The 23,432-nt window shown below is 45.1% G+C and overlaps 1 pseudogene across 1 annotated transcript in view; it reads right to left on the bottom strand.

Annotated features, from left to right (window-relative positions):
- The window catches only part of LOC146184505 (uncharacterized), a 217,826-nt pseudogene that overhangs the window by 58,549 nt on the left and 135,845 nt on the right, over nt 1-23,432 (bottom strand). The window contains exons 12-16 of the transcript XR_014708872.1: nt 21,846-22,032; nt 18,861-19,045; nt 12,069-12,179; nt 5,636-5,763; nt 2,138-2,284 (exon numbers count right to left, since the gene is read on the bottom strand). The product of XR_014708872.1 is annotated as an uncharacterized LOC146184505 (transcript). The remainder of the gene's footprint in view (nt 1-2,137; nt 2,285-5,635; nt 5,764-12,068; nt 12,180-18,860; nt 19,046-21,845; nt 22,033-23,432) is intronic.

The following is a 23,432-nucleotide window of genomic DNA, read 5'->3' as shown; positions in this document are numbered from 1 at the left end:
TCACAGCCGTCACCTTTGCAATGTAGCAAAACGTGATGTTGAAGCATTGGGAACGACTGAGACATACGATCACTACAAACAAAAAACAGGCAATTACTCCAACGAAGCTGGTACCAACTCTTCCAAAAGTAACTACGCAAGTAGTGGGTTTGTTCTCCCTTTGTCTGTACCTTTTCAGGTCTGTTAATGTTCAGTAACACAACGATCGAGATGCACAAGGAGAGCCTTACAATATTCTGAGACGCGGCAGAATATTTCTCGCTATTTTAATTAAGCTTTTGAATGTCTGCACTGGGCATAGCACGCTATGCAGGCTCGCCAACTTTCAGGATAAGTCAAGGTGTTCGCTAGGTAGAACGCGCGAGTCCAAGAATGTGACTTCACCACCATTACGAGTCTGTAAGGAAACCCTCTAAGAAAGATTACTTGAGAGCCGCTGCAAACGCATCTTCATATGAGGGCAATGGGACGTTTTTGTAGGATTTGTCATTCCAGCCCTTTCGCACAGAAGCAACGCTCGGAACCCGATTTCCAACGACTCATCGAGCACTTGGATTAAAAGGCGTTTTCTTCAGCGTTTATCAAGCGGGGTTTACGTGCATCATGAATAGAGATTTATGCCGTAGTGTAGAGCATTGCAAACTGCATAGATCCCTTTTGTACGAGCTTTCATGATGTGTAACAGGTTTCACATGACTGAATATCGATGTTCTGGAACCCTGCTCTGTATTTAAAACAAATACGACTAGCTCCAACTGCCTGACACTATCGCACGTTGTGTGAAAATTCGTCGAGAATGTTTGCGACGAATGACGCCACCCACCCGACCAACAGGATTCCTGAGATATTTATTGAACCCATTCAGACCGTTCAGGAGGGTAGGTCTCTTGCTTGGCTCTTATCTGAAAGAACCTTCGCGAAACATGAGGATCATAGTAGCAATCGACTACCTGAGTCTCTATGCAGAGGCTAAAGCCATGCTGAACGGAACAGCAGCACAACTTGCCAAATATTAGTTGGAATACGCATCTCTGCGACTAGACGCACCCTAAATGTTCATAACGAGAAAAAGCAACAGCGCCTACGGCAGAGCGTACGCAAACTAACCGGGCGAAATTCGGACGCCATTTATGTAGCTGAGAACCATTCTCGCCAAATGGACAGCTCTCACTCGGAATATTTATCATTTGGCCTTTTAAAGTTTCTTTTACTAAATTCCACGTCAAATAACAAAGATAAACTTGTTTTTGCCATCGTATTATATTTCCTTAAATCGAGAGCACTCAACGAGAGCATAATTTGATCCACGAAAGAGGGTAGTTGTTGCGCTGCAGTTTTCAATATGAACTCATTTCTTGGTTCATGAGTGCATGGCCTGGATTTATGGACATGATATGTGGACAGAACATGTCCACACGAACTGCCAATGAATAAAACTAACATTGCTTCCGATGGGTTTCGAAACATCACCAGAAAGAACAAATCAGCTTCCCTTGGCCAGGCTCGATAGCATTATACTATCGGTGCAGTCTATCACGCCTCATGTAAAACTGCAATGCACTCTCGCGCTGTGTAGTAAACATCGTCGTCTTCACGAAGCTCCATCTGCCCCTCTCCTTCATTCAACCTAGGTAAATAAGCCATCACATACACCATCTGGGGAACTGCGCTCCAGACCGCTAGCGTAGTGTCGGGCGAATCCACCAAGACTTAGCAAATCTTTCGTTTTACTCTCCCTACGCAAACTTAAGTGCACCTCTCGAAATATATTTATGAGTGATATGCGTTCTTTGTCTAAATGTTTACCGCCTTCCTTTACGAATAGGCTGATCAGTCTTCAATTAATTTAGACCATCACTTCTGCTTCTTGTATCTAAGTGAAGACCCTAGTAAACGACAATTCATGCCTCTAGATGCAACATCTGCGCTGTTCTGGGCTTATTGCTACTGCAGAATAAGCGGACAGTAAAATATTCAGCCTAATATTTCTAGTCTGATTGAAGAATAAATGGCGAATAGAAGTGAATGGTACTAAGCTGCAGAAGGCTACTCTTGTGATAAACCGCTATAAATAAGTCTTGCTTAACTGATAAGGATGCACACCAATGCATTGCCAAGAAAACGCGCAGCAACTCACCTGGACATCAATCGCTCCGGCAGAGACTATGTTCTCCAGAGTCCTCGCAACGTACAGAACATCCAAGGCCTCCAAACTCCCACTGTTCGCCGTGAGATTTTGCAGGCGGGCTGTGGCAGGGACCATTGTCTCGTTCGTGATGATTTTCTGGTTTTGCAAAATGTCAAGACAGTCCCTTGTTAAGAGGCCCACTTTAGTGATTCTTTAATATTTTGATGCTTCCCCTCAGATGGAAAGCAAATAATTTTTTTTATTGATTCATACTGTTAACCCTTACTGAGGGTCATGACAGGGAGAGAATCAACAATACATATAAAATCAATAACACATCTAACATTTCAAAGCCTGAATTGCGTTTATAGCCTGAATATAAATGACACAAGAGAAATTGGGCAATATTATCTGAACACATAAGTCCAAAATCGATCGCGACTTTTCGCTCTTGAAAATTTATAATGATCATCACCAACTTGATGGCCCCACTGCAGGGAAAATGCACCTTATATATTCCTGCAGTTAACCCGGTCCTGGGGGAGTATGCTACAAAAAAAAGGTATTACGCTGTATACAGTACAGGCCGTGCCGTCTAAATTGGCAGAATCTCTACCGTTACTCTCGAACTAACCATGTCCTGTTGCAGCTGCATTAACGTGGTACTCGTAAACTTGATCTCATTCGCTCACCTAAGTATCTGCCGCATCTCACTAAGCCTGTTTCCTTTGGAATGTACTCTGTCAAAATTAGAAATCATTGCTCATCTTTTCTTCGCATTAGATTACCTGCCCAGACTTATTTCTTCTTTTTTTTCTAGCAGAGTATTATGAACTCTTGTTTCTTGTCGCATTCAGCGCGCTTCCTGTCTTTCAACGTTAGGCCTACCCCTTTTGAGCTGTCGAAAAGCCCTCCCTCTATGCGGGAGATTTGAGCAATCGTCGTCAATCCGCTTCGAGGTCGGCGCATACATCTGGCTCATGTGCAGCGGTAATTGCCATACGAGCCGAAGCGGCACAGAACGCAAGGGAAGTCACCGCCGTTGGGGCTTTGTTCCCCAAACCACGCGTTACAAGGTTCTGCCTTACGCATGAGCTGTGAACACACCCGTCATTGTTTTCTTTCAGAGTCGCTGCGCTTTTCTCACCGTTAACTTCCACGAAAATCATAATCACCACCTATTGTCATATGCATTTGTCGGCCCGTTCGAGTGTAGGAATTTCTGCTTCCAGCTCAACTGCAACCCTGTACGCCGCGCCAAGGCTTTGCAAGCGCTTCTGAAAGAATGTGACGTCCGCTTCCTTGAGTGGCGGCTCAAGTGTGTCTACTTCAACATCACTGAAAACGTGTGGAGCGCCAAGAAACAAAGTTTGACAAGCATGAGTCAAGGGGTAGTTAGCAAACACGAGATGTGTGAGGACATTACTAACAAGATACAATAGGCTAAGTATAGACGGAGGGATGCATGCCGATGGAAATAACTACGCTGGTACGAGGGACAAAGGGAGAAGGCAGGACCGGCAAAATCGGCACAAGTCCCCATTTTACTGAAGCTACACATTAGGCGCTCTACCCTCCCGGTGGAAGCTGTAATTGATATGGACCGAGAATTTACGGCTTAGAGACTGCGGGCAAGACACATGACCACCAGATTTTTGAGACGCATATTTGGGCTTTGTTGTTGCCCTTTTGTGGCTGAGATGATAAATACATTATTTTCTGTCACATACATGCGCTTCGCTCCTAGCACTGTTTACTTCCAAGTATCCTTTTCTGATTTACTTTACGCAGTGCCACATAAACAAACAATTGATGTGGGCCAGCAAACACGGGCATACTTTTGAGAAAATGGTTTGGAAATATTACCCATTGCGAGACGAGAGCCGCGACCAGCATAACAAAAATGAAAAACACAGAAATGTTGGTGAAACTTGGTGAAACTTGGTGAAACTGGCATTAAGAATGTAATCGTGATTTGGTGCCGAGTAAATAGAACGCCAGGTGCAAGGCTACGATGACAAGGAATGCGCTGCTTCAATTATCTTCGAGAAATGTTTCACCACCATTCTGATATTCCTGTTAACTATATACAATTAAGCTCAAATGTCGCTTTGCATTCACGGCGCAAAAAGCAAAAGCTCGAAAATCAAGTTCACAAGCAGTGAACGAAAAGAGGCTACTGTTTAGCCAGACAAAGGAAGTCGTCGATAGCAAAGTGGAGCATCGCCCTTGTTCACACGCAGTGAACGAAAAGAGGCTACTGTTTAGCCAGACAAAGGAAGTCGTCGATAGCAAAGTGGAGCATCGCCTTTGCACACCACAATTGCTCCACTGCCCTCGGACGTTTCACGCGAGGCCTAACCTATCCCTAGCGTTTGTCACTGGTAACATCGCACCGCTTGTTTAGGTTTAGTAAGGAGCGAGGCTGTGTGAATAGGGAGCCCGTGCATGCGGAGACTTTCTGACGCACTCCGCCGGTAGGCGGTCTCCTGTCCGGCTCTGCCAAATACTACGCAATAGCATATAATAATTGGCCGAGCAAAAAGCCTTCGCCATGACCTAGTTTTAAGAAGGTTTGCAGAGTGACTCGGAAATGTCTCGGGAAAAACATGCACGTGATTTCGTATCACAGTCGTGAGTCAACCATTCTTTGTACAGATTTCAGGGCGATGTCATACCATTTAGCTTCCTATTTAGCATCCATGTGCTAGTCAATTTGGAGGGCTCTTTTAGAGAAGGATTCTACCCTACGACGTATGTGTCCCCAATTGAATGCCGTTAATATTAGTGTAGGCGTCCATCCAAATATGAGACCGAAACTCAGCCTTTCATTCCCTCTAAACTGATCCAATAGAGAAGTTTACCAGTTTGCCAAACTATGCTCAAGTCTCTCAATACCGAAAACTGACGCGGGGACAAGGCAGTGTTGAAGCACTTAAGGGTGGCTTAATAGCCCTCTCAATTATTTCTACACGCAGCTGCCTTTCTCAGTGGAGGTAGCCAAATGATCAAACTGAAAAATAACCTGAATTCATCCACAATAAGGCAAACAAGACACCATAAGAAATAGACAAAGGACTACCTCAAAGCTCAATGCAAAAAGCCATTTTTAATTTCGTTGAAAGCTCTTGCACCTTTTATTCCCTTCGCTTGATCCAATAGCATTTTCTGATGATTATTAGGATAGTTATTAGCAAATATATAGATCGGATAAGGGCCAAGGCCTTTTTCTTTTTGTGCTCTTATTTTTAGGCATTGCAGAACGTGGAGCACCATATTGGGTTATCGCTATAATATGTAGGGGAGTCTGTATTCTAGTACTTTTGAAAAAATAACAATGGAAACAGAATACACAGAGTAACCCAGTTATTATAGTTATAACAATTTAAATAAACATATTCCTTCAATACTATTGAGTAAGGCAGCAAAATGACGACCAAAATATATACCGACTCGGAAATAATTAACAGGTATTCAAGCACCGCAATCGATGCCACTGTAACTTGCCAGAGAGAGATTTCTGAGGTCTAAGGTTGCGTTCCTCGCCTGGCGTTCGCACGTTCCTTGAACTTCGCCCCAATAGGCACCTGTCGTGAAATCGCCCTCGCACCGTCGTACTACTGGCTGGCCGTCCCCTGGCAGATATTCGAAAAGAGAGAGAATAGCACTGGGTCACTTCATTGGCGATACACTGCAGATGCATTAGTAATCGGTGTCAGTCTTTAATGAGGAAGGGTATATAGTTTGACTTAAAATTCGAGTTAAATGTTGTTTAATGAGCCTCAATGTTTAAGGCGCTTTATGAAAAAAAGGATCCAGGAAAATCAAAGGTTATGCGGTTATTAACGCTTGAGTCATACAGTATGAAGTAAGACTAACCGGCCAAGAAGACGCACACAGGAAAAATCGACACAGAAAGAAAGAGGCTGGACTACCAACAGAACTTATTAGCAAGAACGGGGCTCAAATATAAAGAGGCGCTCAGTCACATGACCTTTCCACAATCGCCATCACATCCTTCCGTCGTGGTACCACAAATCACTTTCATCGTAACTCCTTTATCGTACCTACGCTTACCCAGTAATCACTACATACATATAAAACTATAAAACAACACTATCTATGCAAAGCTGCGTCAGAAGGAACTAAAGTCATACACAATACAAACATTCACATACAAACATTACAAACATTTTTGGGCGCAGGTATTAAACCACGAATCAACGCCATGACAACGGGCACACACATATCTAACAAGGCCTGGTGATTACAAAACAGATTGAATGAACCTGATTTCCTTACTTCGTAAGGCAACAGAACAATCACTACAGCATGCATCTCCTTTCTGTGTTACCATAAATGCTTCAAGAACTTCACGCGCTATTTTGTCGCGACTTCTGCCGAGAATCTTAATGCCGTCAAGCACCGGCTCACATCTGCATTCTTTACAGTGAAGGGGCAAATTAGACCCGGTTCCATTCCTTAGGGAATTCGAGTGCTCCAGTGCTCTATCGTTAATACAACGACCCGTCTGGCCTATATAGACCTTGCCGCAGGTCAGTGGTACTTCATACACCACACCAACCGCACATTCCACAAAGGGTTGGCCATGCCTCTTTTCGCACTGGGGCTTCTTTTTCCGCCCGATGCGTGCACACAAACCGCTCAGCTTTCTCGGGGCTGAGAATACGACAGGCACATCATACCTGGCTGCAACCTTTTTCAGGCTGTGGGCGACACGGTGCGTATAAGGGACCACCTGTGGTCTCCCTTTTCGAGGCTTAGCGGTGGAGCTTTTCTTGCCTTTCATTTTTTGTAACAGGGTCTCTGCTACTGCAGACACAACAGAGCACGGGAAGCCTGCCTTTTGAAGTCTGTTAATCTGATTATTAAAACTTACTTCCATCATGTGAGCGCAGGACTTGATCAGCGCCGATTCCAAGCAAAGAGAAGCGATCGCCCTTTTTACTGTCTTAGAATGTGATGAAGCGTAAGGCAAGCAATTCTTTCTTAGCTCTGGGGAAATACATCCAACAGGCACGTCCTTTGAAAAGCTGATGTTAATATCTAAAAATTGCAGGCAATTGTTCTCCGGTATCTCATGGGTGAAAGTAAGGCCTTTTCCTTGTTGTCCAAACAGGCTTAAGATTCCTTCTACCCTACTGGCATGCGTCAAGTTACGGTTAGTCTTTAAAATCACCAGAAAGTCGTCAACATACCTAAAAATTCGCAGGACAGAGCCGTTGTCAATAGAATGTGCTAAGGCACGGTCAATAGAAGACAAAAATATATTACATAGCACTGGGGCGACACAGGAACCTATGCAAATTCCCCTTTTTTGAATAAAAATCTTTGTTCCAAGAGACACAAAGGTGGAGCCAAGGTAAAACTCTAAAAGTGACAGGAAAGTTTCCACATTAATACCTGATGAATTCTGAAAGGCTGTAACCCGATTAAAATCAATACACTCACGTACGGCCTCAAACAGTTCTGCATGCGGGACGGAATAAAATAAATCTTGGACATCAATGGAGAACATGAACCCGATGTCCTTCTGCTCTTTTAAATAGGCGGTCACATCTGTCGCATTCTTGGTAGCGAAGGGATCATTAGTAATAAGTTTTAAGTTTACAAGAAGAAATCGGCTAATTTGCTGTTGCCATGAGCCGCGCTCGCTGACTATACATCTGAAAGGCATTTCGGGTTTGTGCGTTTTAACGGAAAAAAAAATATCTCCAGGTGACCCTTTTTACATTTGCTAATGCCATTCGCCAACCTGGTGAGCTGCAAGTCCTTGCACATGTCTACCGCTTTTGTCTTCACTCTGCAGGCTTGTCTGCTCACCTGAACAAAGTTCTTTGATACCGCTAAGGAGGCCTTATTGTCGTATGTTGAAGCTGTCATCACCACGAATCCGCCTTCTTTATCAGCCTGTAGTAGCCGCAGGTTGTTCTTTTCGAAGTAGCTTACTACTCGCTGCATACAGTCCTTTGGGGAAAGGTCCTTCTTCTGCACGGTCCTGAGGATGCTGTCTACTCCGTCCAAAAGGCACCTCTCACCATTTTCCCCAGCCTTGTATGCAAGCTTCCTGTTCAAGGCAAGCATTTCATGCGCAGGTATCCTGGGTGGAACGCTGTACTTTGGTCCCATCTTCAGGGTATCGGCGATATCCTCAGGTATGCTGGCGTTGTCAGGGTTCACGACACTGCAGTGTTGCACAGGTGATTTTTGATGCTTTTTCGGCAAAAGATACAACGTGCGCTGCCACAGAAACTCAGTAGTTTGCGATGCAAGTCTTCTGAAGATCTTCATTCTGTTTTCAACGCTGTAATCTGGGACACCGGCACAACACAATACTCGAATCCAGTCGTACAGCAACCTCACTTGTCTCCAGAGCTCCGACTTCAGAATGCGGCAGACGCGTTTCACATGGCCGAAAGAAGGACGAATCATTCCAAAGAAGCCATAACCTCAGCCGGAATAAACCCTTTCCGTAAGCAGTAGGTGATTACTCTTGCGCGGCAGGTTGCAGAAGCGATGTGAAAAATGATGGTTTGTACTTGAGCATAATGGGTATTTAGACATAGAGAAGGGCCCACTGTATAAGAAAGGTAATTCAGTAAAACACGTTGTTGGGCTAGTTGGTGCATTGCATGAAGTAAGACTAACCGGCCAAGATGACGCACACAGGAAAAATCGACACAGAAAGAAAGAGGCTGGACTACCAACTGAACTTATTAGCAAGAACGGGGCTCAAATATAAAGAGGCGCTCAGTCACATGACCTTTCCACAATCGCCTCTTTATATTTGAGCCCCGTTCTTGCTAATAAGTTCAGTTGGTAGTCCAGCCTCTTTCTTTCTGTGTCGATTTTTCCTGTGTGCGTCATCTTGGCCGGTTAGTCTTACTTCATGCAATGCACCAACTAGCCCAACAACGTGTTTTACTGAATTACCTTTCTTATACAGTGGGCCCTTCTCTATGTCTAAATACCCATTATGCTCAAGTACAAACCATCATTTTTCACATCGCTTCTGCAACCTGCCGCGCAAGAGTAATCACCTACTGCTTACGGAAAGGGTTTATTCCGGCTGAGGTTATGGCTTCTTTGGAATGATTCGTCCTTCTTTCGGCCATGTGAAACGCGTCTGCCGCATTCTGAAGTCGGAGCTCTGGAGACAAGTGAGGTTGCTGTACGACTGGATTCGAGTATTGTGTTGTGCCGGTGTCCCAGATTACAGCGTTGAAAACAGAATGAAGATCTTCAGAAGACTTGCATCGCAAACTACTGAGTTTCTGTGGCAGCGCACGTTGTATCTTTTGCCGAAAAAGCATCAAAAATCACCTGTGCAACACTGCAGTGTCGTGAACCCTGACAACGCCAGCATACCTGAGGATATCGCCGATACCCTGAAGATGGGACCAAAGTACAGCGTTCCACCCAGGATACCTGCGCATGAAATGCTTGCCTTGAACAGGAAGCTTGCATACAAGGCTGGGGAAAATGGTGAGAGGTGCCTTTTGGACGGAGTAGACAGCATCCTCAGGACCGTGCAGAAGAAGGACCTTTCCCCAAAGGACTGTATGCAGCGAGTAGTAAGCTACTTCGAAAAGAACAACCTGCGGCTACTACAGGCTGATAAAGAAGGCGGATTCGTGGTGATGACAGCTTCAACATACGACAATAAGGCCTCCTTAGCGGTATCAAAGAACTTTGTTCAGGTGAGCAGACAAGCCTGCAGAGTGAAGACAAAAGCGGTAGACATGTGCAAGGACTTGCAGCTCACCAGGTTGGCGAATGGCATTAGCAAATGTAAAAAGGGTCACCTGGAGATATTTTTTTTTTCCGTTAAAACGCACAAACCCGAAATGCCTTTCAGATGTATAGTCAGCGAGCGCGGCTCATGGCAACAGCAAATTAGCCGATTTCTTCTTGTAAACTTAAAACTTATTACTAATGATCCCTTCGCTACCAAGAATGCGACAGATGTGACCGCCTATTTAAAAGAGCAGAAGGACATCGGGTTCATGTTCTCCATTGATGTTCAAGATTTATTTTATTCCGTCCCGCATGCAGAACTGTTTGAGGCCGTACGTGAGTGTATTGATTTTAATGGGGTTACAGCCTTTCAGAATTCATCAGGTATTAGTGTGGAAACTTTCCTGTCACTTTTAGAGTTTTACCTTGGCTCCACCTTTGTGTCTCTTGGAACAAAGATTTTTATTCAAAAAAGGGGAATTTGCATAGGTTCCTGTGTCGCCCCAGTGCTATGTAATATATTTTTGTCTTCTATTGACCGTGCCTTAGCACATTCTATTGACAACGGCTCTGTCCTGCGAATTTTTAGGTATGTTGACGACTTTCTGGTGATTTTAAAGACTAACCTTAACTTGACGCATGCCAGTAGGGTAGAAGGAATCTTAAGCCTGTTTGGACAACAAGGAAAAGGCCTTACTTTCACCCATGAGATACCGGAGAACAATTGCCTGCAATTTTTAGATATTAACATCAGCTTTTCAAAAGAACGTGCCTGTTGGATGTATTTCCCCAGAGCTAAGAAAGAATTGCTGCCTTACGCTTCATCACATTCTAAGACAGTAAAAAGGGCGATCGCTTCTCTTTGCTTGGAATCGGCGCTGATCATGTCCTGCGCTCACATGATGGAAGTAAGTTTTAATAATCAGATTAACAGACTTCAAAAGGCAGGCTTCCCGTGCTCTGTTGTGTCTGCAGTAGCAGAGACCCTGTTACAAAAAAATGAAAGGCAAGAAAAGCTCCACCGCTAAGCTTCGAAAAGGGAGACCACAGGTGGTCCCTTAGACGCACCGTGTCGCCCACAGCCTGAAAAAGGTTGCAGCCAGGTATGATGTGCCTGTCGTATTCTCAGCCCCGAGAAAGCTGAGCGGTTTGTGTGCACGCATCGGGCGGAAAAAGAAGCCCCAGTGCGAAAAGAGGCATGACCAACCCTTTGTGGAATGTGCGGTCGGTGTGGTGTATGAAGTACCACTGACCTGCGGCAAGGTCTATATAGGCCAGACGGGTCGTTGTATTAACGACAGAGCACTGGAGACTCGAATTCCTTAAGGAATGGAACCGGGTCTAATTTGCCCCTTCACTGTAAAGAATGCAGATGTGAGCCGGTGCTTGACGGCATTAAGATTCTCGGCAGAAGTCGCGACAAAATAGCGCGTGAAGTTCTTGAAGCATTTATGGTAACACAGAAAGGAGATGCATGCTGTAGTGATTGTTCTGCTGCCTTACGAAGTAAGGAAATCAGGTTCATTCAATCTGTTTTGTACTCACCAGGCCTTGTTAGATATGTGTGTGCCCGTTATCATGGCGTTGATTCATGGTTTAATACCCGCGCGCAAAAATGTTTGTAATGTTTGTATGTGAATGTTTGTATTGTGTATGACTTTAGTTCCTTCTGACGCAGCTTTGCATAGATAGTGTTGTTTTATAGTTTTATATCTATGTAGTGATTACTGGGTAAGCGTAGGTACGATAAAGGAGTTACGATGAAAGTGATTTGTGGTACCACGACGGAAGGATGTGATGGCGATTGTGGAAAGGTCATGTGACTGAGCGCCTCTTTATATTTGAGCCCCGTTCTTGCTAATAAGTTCAGTAGGTAGCCCAGCCTCTTTCTTTCTGTGTCGATTTTTGCTGTGTGCGTCTTCTTGGCCGGTTAGTCTTACTTCTTGCAATACACCAACTAGCCCAACAACGTGTTTTACTGAGTCATACAGTGTTATTGCTACCTCATTCAGAGTCTCTTCAGTATACCAAAGCAAATGTCTTCATGAATTGCTTTAAGAAACCCTTCCGATCCAGTGGGGCTGGGTACAGCCCATTGAAAATCTAGCACACATAATGTCATTCCTAGAAATGAGCAATTTCGTACACGTGAAAATTTATGTTACTTATAAATTGCGCTCACCCTGAATGCAAGTTTCCTCCGGAATGGCTACAGCTCCTATGGGTGTTGTTGGCCAAGTTAGCATGCTTTGGAGGCCGCTGCTATGCATCTTAATATCCATGAAGCACACTTCTGTAAAACACAAAATATTCCAAGAAATAAACATTGAATGAGAAATTATATGAAACCTGAAGAGACAAGAATATCAGGAAGGTAGTTCCAACCCAACACCTGTATCAGTAGGGATGCCTCATAGGCAACAGCAGCATTTATAAAAACATTATAAGCAGCAATGAGCACGCTTCACAAAATTTCGGAAATTCGTTATTGCTTAAATCCCTCATACTGTTTCCAGCAAAAATCACATTCAATGAATTTCTGAAATCCCATCTGACTACGACCAAGAAAATCGGTAATCTTTCATTATTATTTGGAACGCACTTTTTACGGTAGGGGGAAGCCTCCCCTGGCTATGCAATCAAACTAACCAACCAAATCCACTACCACTTACACTGTAATATATTGTTACGTGATGGCATGACAAGCGATGGAACACGGCGACACAACAGAAACAGAACGACATGATGACATGACGATGAAGTATGCTTTTATGGCCAGCGGGCCTGGCGCGAACGCTCTGTACCGCGCCACTGCCCGCTTCGTCATCTTCGTAGCATTACCCGGGGCCAACGAGCGATCGTCCCTATCGATTGCTAGGAATCCAGTGCATGACGAGACGATAAACACAGACACAGGATAGGGACATGAAACGCTGGACACCACAATGAATGTGAAGATGAGAAGAATGCTTGCACCGAAGCATGAAGTCCAATTTTCACCGTTTGCCGAAGGCCAAGGCTCATGGACACGCCGAACGACTTGGGCGGGGCTGCTGTCTTCGCTCGAGTGCTCGTGAGGTCGCTTCGTCGTGGGGTCGGTAGGGTCCGTAGGGTCGGCTTTGGGCTCTTCCTGGTCGTCGTGTGTTGTGGTCAGGGCTGGGGACGAGGCTGGGGACAGCGGCTGGTCGGGTCGGAGCAAAAAGGGCTGGGGCAGAGCTGGGCGGCGATCTCCACGGGCTTTCGGCAGATGGACCCGGCGTACGGTTGGCTTCGACGGTGCAAAGCGAGGATGGGGATGAACCGCACCTCCAGCCAAATTTTATGTGGTGGCATGACAAGCTATGGAACACGGCGACACAACAGAAACAGAACGACATGATGACATGACGATGAAATATGCTTTGATGGCCAGCGGGCCTGGCGCGAACGCTCCGTCCCGCGCCACTGCCCGCTTCGTCATATTCGTAGCAATATGAAAAAAGCGCAAAGGTCAGGCGCTTTAACGCCACCTTTCGCAACACAATGTATACCATTCTTTTTATGCCCCGAGGCAATAAAAATCGCAAAATAGAGAACGTCAAGGGTGGAACAAACCATTACGCGAGAGCGATATCGTGGTCTTCCAGGTTAGCTACGCACTACGTGATACAGTAGCATTACATATGTTCCGTCAGAAAAAAAAAAACGAAGAAAAAATGTTAAATGAATTTTCGAACCTCACTTGCTTCGCCATTCGCTCAGTTATGACTGCGGACGAGCTGCAATTTGCCTTTTTACGCCCTTGATTGTTATTCACCTAAGACCGACCGCAAGAAGAGGGAAGAGTCCCTATGGAGTGCATATGCATTCATCCGTGTGTGCTGCAAATTCCATGACTCAAGTAAGAGCCTTCTGTCCGGGCGCGGCTTGTTTACCAGTGTAATGATTCCCTCCAATAAATCATGTGGTCACACGGCTTGCAGTGGTGAGCCATCGCGCTTCGATGGCTGTTTGGTTTATTGTCATCAGCCTCGTGCTGCTTCCCTTCTGCTTGGAAGTTGTTGTTTCACGAACATATGACGCCGACTACTCCAAACATTGGACCTTGTATACCATGCCTCGAGCCTTTGAAATGGAGGAGATGGTGTTCGATAGTGCAAGTATGTATGTGCTTTCTATCCTTGCAAAAAGAATGTGGGCCAGGGTTTCACTGGCGTCTTTTGGAGCGAAAGCATTCACATGGACGCCACAGTATAGCAACGTTCTTGGATTTTGTGTACTTCACCTTTGATTGGCCCGCCAGGGAGGCTCTCCACGCGTCCTGGTGCAGGTTAGTCAAACGAAGCTTTGGTGCGGTAACATTGCTTTAACAAGGCAATTTTTGAGCGAAAGCACTACTTCACAATTTGAACCCAGTCAAGAATGTTGTGACAAGCTCGCGCAAACAGAACTGGGACGAAGAAAAATGCGGTAGGGTTTTAACGTATTCAAACCGAGTGGGATATACGAAAGGTTTTACGCACACGTAGTGCATGGAGATGACGACATGCTACGGGTAGCGCGAGAGTGTGTTGCGTTGTGCACGCATCGCGATGCTGTATATATGTTATGAAATACAAAATACAGTGATATCCACGAAGTTGGGTCCTCGCTTCCCACGATCAATTTTTGTGAATTGAAATAGCCACTGTGGAAGCAAATATCAAGAGGGTGACGTACAGCGTCAATGTTTAGTGGTGGGCTCTCGTGCAGTGTTTGGTCGTATTGTAGTGGGCTGTGGTCGTTCTGTAGTTAACCATCGAGCGCGAACAGCAAGGCAGCCTGGTTCTCGCTCTGTTTCTCGACGTTCTATTTTCGAGACACTTCGAGACACAAGAAAGGCTCACCGTTTAGGTGTAACGAAAGCCGACCAACACAGGACGGTACAAAAAATTGAGCTATATCCACCAAGTGCAAGGCACCTGTCACAAAACCTTTATTGAAGACCACCGGCACCATCTATTTGTTGTTCTTTGGGAGCAGTTATCTCCGACCTCTACAAAAATGACTACCAGACCTCCTCCATTCACTCTATCTTCTGAAAGCAGAAACAACTAGAAAAAAAAAACAAATATTTTTCCTCCAGTTTCTGCGTATGCTATCGACAATGCCGCGTTTATATTTTCTATATAATTCTTGTCAGAAACTCTGGCCCGTATTCTGGGCAAGGAAGGGGTACAACGACTCACAGATCTCCACCCGCGGCCCTGTATTAGTATTGGTGTAAGATGGCACGCCATGCTGCAACAATGTTTTTGAGGGAAAAAGCGAGCTCCGAAGCGGTACACAGAGAGATCACTATGATTGTGACCTCGCGAAACAACTACGCAGTGGACTTGGTGCACTTGTTTTCGACCAGTGACGATGGAAAATGGCGGGTGAGGTTACTCCAACTTGGTCTGACAGACCCCGAGGGATTTCTATGCGCTTGAGGAACTCGGCAGGCCTGATTTCTTATACCGTGTCACGCTGAAATCACGGAAGCTTGTTTATGGCATTTGACCGCGTCAGATACTCCAAATAACATATGCTGGTACTCTGGCGAGAGCCCGGGGGTCGAGGGGAGGTGTTTTCAAATGGCTATATCTGGGCTCATTGGTGGCGTGCGAGAATGCTTGCGCGGAGATCCTATGACACTACCACGAGGTATAAGCTCCTCTGTGGGCTGTACACTTCTTGTACAAGACACCTTGCCGGACACTGCAAAAGCTGAGACGTGGAGAAGAAATGACGATATAGAGTTATGCCGAGAATTTCAATTTAGTCAATGATACGGAAGCTGTCGATGTCTACCCGTTGTTGGGTCATGAGATGTAGTGCGCAACTGTACCAAAAATGCCACTGTCGTCATCAGGTCCAGCGTCACAACTGCGAGAAGTTGAGCGCGACACCGTACCGGCATCTTAGCGTTGATGACCTGACTTGTTTTCAGAAGTGGTGCCTAATTCTTGAAGCAATAAACTCGGGCGTGCTTAATCATGAAGACCAGTGTTGCAGATTTACTGACAAGCAGAAACACTGTTTCCCGGCTAGGAGCAATATCGGAAGTTTTGCACACATCGATCTTCCCTACACTTATGAAATAATACTCTAGGGGTGACACAAAGGCCTGCGCGACTGGCAGCGGTGCAAGAATCGGTGGCGATGATAAGAGAGCCGGACGCCGCTGTGCTTCAACGTAAAACAAAGTTGATTAGTATTTTATCAGGGGGGTGTCGACAGGGGCAAGTGTCCTCTGAAAGCCTGCTCCATTTTCTCGCGCACAAGCGTGGAAATAGAAGTCAGCGTGAGTTGTGGAGTGCAGCGCCATTTCCTAAGTTCTTCGCGTACGATGCTACGAATCAGGTCACTGAAGTAGTCAAGGTGCCTTGCGACAAAGAGAAATGATGCTGCGGCTGAAAAAGCCTGCACTGTTTGGTCATAAGGCGCGGAACACTGTGGCACTACCCGTTCGTGACTGTAGCCTTGGCAGAGTCCAGCGATGTTTGATGGCTGTCTACGGTACTGAATAGCACAAATAATGGACAATCCCAGAGAAGGAGCAGAGAAGACAAGGACAGGCGCTACCTGCCTTCTTTGCGTCTGCTCTGTGGATTGTCTATTATTTGCGCTCTTGTGTTCTGTAGAAAATCATAAACCATCTAGGTCCAAAGGAAGTTTTATTAAAGATTGATGGCTGTCTGCGTACTAGGCCTGCAAACTGTTGCTCTTTCATGAGCCGCAACAGGTGCCATTATTTTTTCCTATTTGGGCATGACGGGATCAGCTTCCTTGCAGATACTTGCCGTGTCTTCGGCGTACATCTGGATGTTTTCATTCCCCATGCCACCGTGAGAGTTAACGGCACGCTGAGCTCATTAGCAGCATACAGCGCCGGTATATATGCCTACAACATTCGAAGATGGAACTCTCGCCACGACGCTAGAGGCTCGTCGTGGTTTCCACAGCAGGGCTGAAGGACATCGTCGGAACTAATGTAAACATTTCGGAGTTTGGCGGTTTCGTTCCACTCGATAAAGAGTGAGGAACACGTTCAAACAGAATAAGCTATAGTCTTCCGCATCCTCCAAAAAGGTATCTGTCCAAATACTCGATACTGAAGAGAGGGGGGGGGGGGATGCGGAAGCAATATGGGCTTGGTGAGGATGGCGTCGGCTGGTTGCAGATTCGGGGAAGTAGGACACGTAAATATGGTCTTTAATAGCTCAACCTCCGGAAAGAGTCTGGATATTTCGGCTGAACCAATGCACAGGGGGGACAGTTCACCCAGTGCTTCGACAAGACTACTAGGTAATAGCTGAAGATAGTTTGCATGGCTTAGAGGTTTATTGCCGGGAACGGCAAGGGCAGGCGCATATGCACCAGAGAGTGTGCTACACTGGCACATCTATGGGACTACTAGTCGGCATATCGTGCTGAATTTCAAGATATCAGTTAGAACATTTGAATAAATGTAAGTTATTCATAAAATATTTACGCGTTTACTGACAACAGTAATAAATGTTTCCAGTGGCTGCCAAGAATGCGAATATTTTAGTAAAATACTTCTTGCTGTCACTTTGCTTTTACAAAATAATAATGAAATTTTCAGAAACAAAACAGTGTTCCAAGAACTACATACCTTAGCACTCCAGAGGAGATTTTATGCTAATTTTCAGTGTTAGAAAACTATTCTCGGGTCTAAAACAATTTCAAGTTACACAATGGTACCTGAAAGTTCCCCTGTTCACACACCACGCGTAACTGTACAAAATAACGGTTCTTTTATTTTCAGCTGCTTCTCTTATTTTGCTGGAGCCATTCGATGACGAAAAGAATTCCTCCATCTTATAGAAACAATGATTATCATCGAGAATTCTGAATGCACTTTTGTGAGAAGTATTTTTCCCATTTCATTTTCAGAGCTTCAGAAGTAATTGCATTCGGTAAAATACCTGAATCGTTATAAAATTATGTTCCAGCCACAGGAGGGCTCTACTGAAGCCTTAATTAATTGGAAAGGAATTATGGTGCCCGGACTTACTTTAGGAAATGCGGTTTTGTGCCTAAAATCAGAGGTACCGTCGACATTAGAAATAAATCAGAGATCCGTTGGACGATTAACACTAGGTGTCCACGGCAAAACTACAAATGAGGCGGTACAGGGAGATATGGGCTGGGCATCTTTCGAAGTACGGGAAGCTCAGAGTAAAATATTATATGAGGAACGCCTGAGGAAATTGGAGAGTAACAGATGGGCAGCTAAAGTATTTAAATACCTGTACTTAGAAAACGTTGACTCACAATGGAGGAAAAGAACTAGGAAACTAACTAGTAAGTATGCTAGTCACAAGGACAGAGAAATAAAGAGCATTAAGAAACAGGTGAAAAACACAGAAGGTAAAAATTGGATAAATTCTATGGAAAAGAAAGAGAGTCTGGAATTATACTGAAAGTGGAAAATGCAGATCAGGAAGAAAGATTTCTTTGATAACTCAAGAGGCAGTGCTCTACTTTTTGAAGCTAGATCAGGGTGCCTTAGAACACGCTGCTACAAAAAGAAATTTAAGAATGGAGATGACGCATGTGCTGTATGTGGTAACTCCAGTGAAACAATTGACCATATTATACTCGAATGTAATGGTATCCATCCGGAAGTTGATGCAGGCGCAATCACTGTTCCTGAAGCTCTGCGGTTTAGAGATAACAGTGGTCGGGTGAATAAACCGGCGGTGGAAACTAGCAAAAAACGACTGGAAGATTGGTGGCTGAAAAGCAGAGAAGTGACATAATGTTAGTAATGTAGGAACAAAAATTTAATAAATAGAATGATTGTTTAGTTAACCATTCTAAATCAATAATTAAGATATAGGGAGAAAAATGAGCATGATAGCTACTGCTACCACCCCGTTTCAAAGGGGACGCTCCTATATTCCATCCATCCATCCATTAAACCTGACAAAACTTGGCATCTTACCTGTGCTTTTGATGGCCAATGTGTCCGGTAGTAGAGGTAGAGTTGTATTCAGGCTATCGCTGTTATTCATAACGGTTGCATTAAGCCACTCAATAATGCTCAATTCTTCCTCTTCACTGGTCATCCGTCGCAGCCTTGGCAGCTGCTTAAAGAACACCAGGAATCTCACCATGTCTCTGCCGCGTCTAACCAGAAAGTGAAAGGAAAAAACTCTCCCTAAATATAACACTTTCACGTCGCTGATATTATGCGCACATTGATGTACACGGCGTACATGTAGAAAAATCACTGAGCCAAACTCGCTTGGCGTTGATGGTTGAAATCAAGAATTCCACTGATTTTCTTTCTTACGCATTCTTTCACTATAGACATGCTTTGATCCCTTGAGGGGACTGATGTTGGCAGGATGAGTTGACTTGACTTGCAGGCAAGCGTAGCGGGCGCTCGCACTAAGCGTTGTTGCCTCATCCTTGACATGGCACTACAGCTCGCCGCAATTGTCAGCCTTTGCAAGTGAGCGGCTGCTGCGGCGTAGTAGCTGAAGAGCACCGCGCATGCACAGTAAGGCGCATAGCTAACTGATGACGTCCGTGCAGCGCTTCGCGGAGTGTGGCGATCTGTACTGGTACGAATGAAGTTTGTCACTTGTGCGAACAGAAGAATGGAGCGCCGCCAGCTCCATGAACCACAGAGTCGAAGAAAAAGAAGCATGCGGCCAGCATGCCTCGCGTCGCTAGGCAGGCGGCTAAAGGTCGGCTGAAGGCCAAATTGCGGCGTACGCGGAAAGCGACGCAACTAGGCCAGTGAAGCTTTCGCTTTAATAGGTTGTTCAAATATTTGCTTGCGGAAAGTTCGAGCCGTTAAATACTATCAATCGAGGGATCGAGAAAGAGAAATAAATGTCTAATGTAGTAGTGGCCCAAAATGTTTCAGTTCGTAGATCAATATCTGGCATCCTCTCCACCTAACCTCATGGCCACACGTAAACAGATTTTGCAATTATCTTGGCGGCAGGGTATGCGACTCTGTGTCCAGAACTTCATGCACATGAAACTCCTTGATTAATGGGATGGTAGTACTGGCTACGGTAAGCATTTGATGATGCGCAGTAATTCTTATGCGCTTTTCAAGCAGCAAGAATTATTTATAAGGCCACTCAGGGGTTTAAAGACGAAAACTCTGTCGCGCAATGCGGTGCCACGATGCTCGAATTCTGGACTCCCTTGTGTAGCGCGCGCAACTGCGTGACCGGCACCGCGATGCCCTCTATACCTGCTTCTCTGATGGTGCCTCTTCACTTCTCCTCCTCCTCAGACAACTCCCGGTGTGCCATGTCACGTCATGTAATGAGGTGATTAAGGCATGCAGCTCTATCACAAACTAGGCTTGTAGATCCACAGTAATTAGGGATCGAAATTAACGCAACCAAGGAACACTAGAAAAAACTATTGGGCCACCATTTCGACACCAAGAGAGGAATTCTGGCGCCACATGGTGGTCCGTTAGTGACGCCGTGCAAGGAAATGACGCGCCAAAGGCGACAAGGGGAAGAGGGCCCTGTCCCAGTGGTATCTATCCTGCATGTCATCGTCCCACTCGACGCTTCGGCAGCTCAATAACGACTGCCTTCACAGTTGCTATAACGTCTAGTAAGGCGCGGAAACATTTTTGTATCGCTTTCTATTAAGATTGTCCACGCTACTCATGAGCCAAGCAAGGCATTGGCCTTCTAATCTGAAAACAAAAATCAAAATTTGGAGCGAATTCGATCCAAGTAATTTCTTCATTGATGCGAGTACAAAACCTTCAAAGCAACAGTGGCTTTGTGGTATTTGAAGGGTAGAGCTGAAGCTAGTTTGTGCGTGTTAGTAATAGAAATGTAATGCAAGTGATAGGAAGGGTATTCAGATGGGTAGAGAAATTGATAAGGAGGTAATTAAATATTGATGAAGAGGTGGCAGATTAATTCTGTGTTCCCATGGAGATACGACATGGAACGAGATGGAGATACGACAATACATAATTTATTAATACACTGTTGTGCCACAAATTGTGTTGTGCCAAACAGGGTCACATATTGTTCCCGGGCTACTGGAAATTCTATCTTGTCTGAACCTTGGTTGAGATATTGTTTCGAGGCATTCGAGCAATGTATTTGACGTCACCACACTCAGATTTGGCTTGGTGTGCCGTACAGTCCTTTTATAAGCAGTCGTTATTACGTTAGCCCATTCAAACCTTAGTATCGCAAAAGGTGCAGCCCGTGGATCTCCTCTTGCAAAAATGCGCTCCATCTCGTCGCCTTATACGATGCAGTTTATTTCCACAAGTGCCACTGCGTTTTGAAGAGTATTGTTCCTGTGTATGCGTAATGACGTTCACAGAGCTTTAGGTTGCTTGGTCGCCACTTCAGCACACCCGAGGGAAACTGCTTTCATTTGCGGCCTTTTTGCAAAACATTTACTTTTCAGTGGCAATTGTGCACGGTCTGCTTCGCAATTCTAGCGAACCCCCGCAATGCCGGATGAAATTCAACCGCAAGGGTTCAAGCGCCCTCAGTGCTTGCCGGTAACTTAAAATCATATGATATGACTGTACAATAAGATAGTATATTCGCACTAGTGCTCCAATCGGCGCCACAAATACTGTTGCATGCTTGAAGAAAAAACAAAAGCACATTAGGTTTGATTCAGTCTCCGTGTGCCGGCAAGGGTATCCCATATTTTAAGGCAAGATTCAGACCCAAATCATGAAGCGTGTAATGCTACCACTGAAATCAACCCTGCAGCGCGGCCCCTTACGCCCGCACACACTAGAAAAATGACGGCACAAAAATCACTTGCCGTTTCAGGAAGTCTAACGCCATTCTAAATAAACGTTTCCTTTTGTATTTCTAAATAGGTGTTCGGGCTATTAACAGAGCAATCGCACAAAGACAACTAGCAGCCCTGGTGCTCAAAATCAAATAAAAAAAGAGGTACTTACTTAACTTCAGTGACGTCCACTACTCTCGGCTCGTACATCTGATAGCCACCTACTATCCTGTCTCTAGTGGCTCGCAATAATTAGTTCTTAAACTCTGAAGCAAAATGGAGAGCCATTGACGAACTGATGTTGTAAAGGTCTGGGTTTGTCCCTTCCAGATTCATGGTACAGGCGTAGGACTTGATACCTGAAAAAAATTTTATTTCAATTTATCACCTCAAATGCGCGGCTAGGGACATTGCAAAATATGTTGCTACAGGTATTATGGCGGGTAAGATTAAACAGAACAGTCAGACAAACCATCTTTATCAAACAGCAACATTCGTTGGACATTATATGGAACCAGATCCTGCCTTTTCACCATTTGGAATTTTGCTGAGGCGTACTTCAATTAAAGGTGTTTCCTATAATTAAGTCATCCCAAAACACGGAAGCGGTTATTTTTCACGTATTTGCAAAAATCTGTCTCACAGCTGTTTGTAAGCTCTTCGCACTTTTTCATCAACGACGATCAATTCCACTGATGCCGCACCTGTAACTTAACCCTTAAATGATTTGAGGCTGTAGTTGTAGTCAGACTTCTAAAACAATCACTGTTACCCTATCAAATTCGGAACCTTCTTTAAACTTGGGTTCGCGCGTTCCCAGTTCCGCGTGCTCTATGGCCTGCAAGCATTAGAGCCGAACAATGGGGTTTTCCCTATCGCGAGTCAGCTCGAATTAGGGCTAACCGTAGTAGCATTAAAGCGGTGCGGTTTCCATCGAGACGCACCTGTGGTATACCCCTTCACCTCGTCTGCTAATGGCAACCTTTCGGTGTATGCACTCAGCTTGCACAACGCTTTCCTCCATAGGTTGCTAGGAAGAAACTCGGGTAATGTAGTTGATTAAAGCTGGTTTCAGCACACCCAAATTTCTTATGCTAGGGATACTCTCCGAACCCTTTATTTGTGAATTTAATAAATAGCGTAAACTGAAGTATTGTTCCGTCTGCTTTCCGCTCTAACCGTGCATAATCCGAGGTAATTCGCCTTTTTCACAAAATGTGGCGCCCTCTGGGTGTGGTTGAAAATTCGCCTGCTACTGGTTGAAAACGTGCTTGGGAGATGCAGCCGCCATCGAAGTGACGGTGTGTGTTCTTGACAGCTACCGCAATCTATCGCATACACATGTTCATGGATATTAACTACACATGGCCTCCGAGATGGCAGCGCCGATTGTGGATGACAAGAACTGCGTCTGCGCAGCTAGGGTTGGTGGCTTGTTTTCAATAAGGGGAGAGGCGCGCATGCGCGTAGTGGCCTTGTGAAAAAGGCAGATTTGGGGCGAGTTGCGTGGTCCTGGTTGGCACCAGAACTTGCCTGCCCATAGTAAAAAATGCAAGACTCCAGGATTTACCGCAGATGCGCTTTACGCATGCCTGTGCTTATGCATAGAAAGGCTGTTGTCCGAAGCCAAAAAAGAATTTGTTTATTCTCTTCACAGAAATATTAGGGCACTTGTTTACATTTTAGGGAAAATTTTCATACCGGTGGCTACTAGGAGTGATAACAGAGACAAAAAGAGCAATTCCTTATAAACCCTCCC

Source organism: Amblyomma maculatum, chromosome 7, assembly GCF_055883805.1.
Source record: "Amblyomma maculatum isolate TAMU_Amacu chromosome 7, ASM5588380v1, whole genome shotgun sequence".
NCBI lineage: Eukaryota > Metazoa > Arthropoda > Arachnida > Ixodida > Ixodidae > Amblyomma > Amblyomma maculatum.
The sequence above is the reverse complement of the archived record's forward strand: the minus strand, read 5'-3'. Positions and strand labels throughout refer to the sequence as shown.